The 2607-nt window shown below is 49.8% G+C and overlaps 1 protein-coding gene across 2 annotated transcripts in view; it reads left to right on the top strand.

Annotated features, from left to right (window-relative positions):
• Window positions 1-632: 632 nt before the first annotated feature.
• Window positions 633-2607, top strand: part of LOC137425184 (myelin-associated neurite-outgrowth inhibitor) — an 85993-nt gene continuing 84018 nt past the window's right edge. The window contains exon 1 of one of the 2 annotated variants that reach the window (XM_068113343.2): window positions 633-784. The gene's annotated coding sequence lies outside the window, so the exon portion shown is untranslated. The remainder of the gene's footprint in view (window positions 785-2607) is intronic. The other variant, XM_068113344.2, reaches the window with a different exon arrangement.

The following is a 2607-nucleotide window of genomic DNA, read 5'->3' as shown; positions in this document are numbered from 1 at the left end:
CCTTCAACCCCATCCCCTCAGCCACCCAAACCCTTCAATCCCTCCCCTCAGCCACCCAAACCCTTCAACCCCGTCCCCTCAGCCACCCAAAGCCTTAAACCCCTCCCCTCAGCCACCCAAACCCTTCAATCCCTCCCCTCAGCCGCCCAGACCCTTCAACCCCCTCCCCTCAGCCTCCCAAACCCTTCAATCCCTCCCCTCAGCCACCCAAACCCTTCAATCCCTCCCCTCAGCCGCCCAAACCCTTCAACCCCGTCCCCTCAGCCACCCAAAGCCTTCAACCCCTCCCCTCAGCCACCCAAGCTCTTCCACCCCTCCCCTCAGCCACCCAAACCCTTCCACCCCTCCCCTCAGCCACCCAAACCCTTCCACCCCTCCCCTCAGCCACCCAAACCCTTCCACTCCTCCCCTCAGCCACACAAAGCCATCCAGCCCCTCCCCTCAGCCACCCATACCCTTGAACCCCTCCCCTCAGCCACCCAAAGCCATCCAGCCCCTCCCCTCAGCCACCCAAACCCTTCCACCCCTCCCCTTAGCCACCCAAACCCTTGCACCCCTCCCCTTAGCCACCCAAACCCTCCACCCCTCCCCTCAGCCACCCAAACCCTTCAACCCCTCCCCTCCCCTCAGCCACCCAAACCAAGCCCTTCCAGTTCCACCCCTCCCTTCTAATACTCCTCAGCTCCCCTTTCGAGCGAAGCTTGTAACACCGAACTCTTCCCCCTTTCACCGTGATCCTCCATCGCTCCGTCTCCTTCGCACGTCCGTGCAGCTCGGGAATTCGGTAAGCCATTCATAACACTGAACGACTGACTCATCGTGAAGATTCCCGCAATCCGCCTTAACAATCTCCTCATCGCGCCCAGTCTCGGACTCGGCGGTTATCCCGACGCGGCGCTCTCTCAGCCCCCAACAGCGTTCAGGAAAGACCGTAGGCTCTGCGGCCTAGTCGTGTTTCTTTATTTTCATCGATACCACCCTCAATTTCAAATTTTTCCATGTTCCACGCCAAAATGAAGGGGATGGGAATTTACAAGCATTTTGGTTTTCATATTTTATGTCGTGTTTTCGCTTATTCCCGAACTGTAAATGCCGACAACCACCATCGGCATGAATACATATGTGATGATCACGATTATTGATATATTTTTGTTGTTTGTGTTTCAATTCAACTCTGGGGTTGACATTGATTTCTGTATGACATCTGTATGGACCCTCTAGTTTTAATCATAGAGCATTCTGATTTGCAGACTATACCGAAAGATAAATATTGCCCTGTGAGCTGAATATATATTTTATTTTTACACGCATATTGTCGAGGGTGGTCCATATGTCTTGTACCCCGTGCATTTTATTTATTTTATTTTTACCTATTGAATATATACAATGCATTCAGAAAGTATTCAGACCCCTTCACTTTTTTCACATTTTGTTATGCTGCAGCCTTATGCTGAAATCGTTTAAATTCATTTTTTCCCTCATCAATCTACACTCAATACCCCATAATGACAAAGACAACAACAACACAACAACATGCATTTTAAGGTCATTTTCCCTGCTAGAGCGGGGGTTAGCCTTGCGGTCCCCGTGACAATCTTCTCCATTTTGCCCTATTTTCTGCATCTCTCCTTGTTAACCCCTTAACCAGGAACCTTAACCTTAACCCCTTAACAAAGAGAAAACAGGATTTTAGAAAGTTTTGCAAATTTATTAAAAAGAAAAAACTGAAATATCACATTGACATAAGTATTCAGACCCTTTGCTATGACACTTGACATCCAGCTCAGGTGCCTTCTATTTCTCTTGATCATCTTTGAGATGTTTCTACACCTTGATTGGAGTCCACCTGTGGTAAATTCAATTGAGTGGACATGATTTGGAAAGGCACACACCTGTCTATATAAGGTCTCACAGCTGACAATGCATATCAGAGCAAAAACCAAGCCATGAGGTCAAAGGAACTGCCTGCAGAGCTCAGAGACAGGATTGTGTCGAGGCACAGATCTGGGGAAGCCTACAAAAAAAATCTCTGCTGCATTGAAGGTTCCCAAGAGCACAATGGTCTCCATAATTCTTCAATGGAAGAAGTTTGGAACAACCAGGACTCTACCTAGAGCTGGCCGCCCGGCCAAACTGAGCAATCGGGGGAGAAGGGCCTTGGTAAGAGAGGTGACCAAGAACCCGATGGTCACCCTGGCTGAGCTCCAGAGATCCTGTGTGGAGATGGGAGAAACTTCCAGAAGGACAACCATCACTGCAACACTCCACCGATCTGGGCTTTATGACAGAGTGGCCAGATGGAAGCCAAACAGTTCAATCTTGGTTTCATCAGACCACAGAATCTTGTTTCTCACAGTCAAAGAGTCCTTTAGGTGCTTTTTTTGCAAACTCCAAGCGGGCTTTCATGTGTCTTTCACTGAGGAGAGGCTTCCTGCTGGCCACTCTGTCATAAAGCCCAGATCGGTGGAGTGTTGCAGTGATGGTTGTCCTTCTGGAAGTTTCTCCCATCTCCACACAGGATCTCTGGAGCTCAGAGTGACCATCGGGTTCTTGGTCACCTCTCTTACCAAGGCCCTTCTCCCCCGATTGCTCAGTTTGGCCGGGCGG

The sequence above is a fragment of the Myxine glutinosa genome, chromosome 4 (genome assembly GCF_964187855.1).
Source record: "Myxine glutinosa chromosome 4, kmMyxGlut1.1, whole genome shotgun sequence".
NCBI classification, from domain to species: domain Eukaryota; kingdom Metazoa; phylum Chordata; class Myxini; order Myxiniformes; family Myxinidae; genus Myxine; species Myxine glutinosa.
Note: the sequence above shows the minus strand (reverse complement) of the source record. Positions and strands in the feature narration are given on the sequence as shown.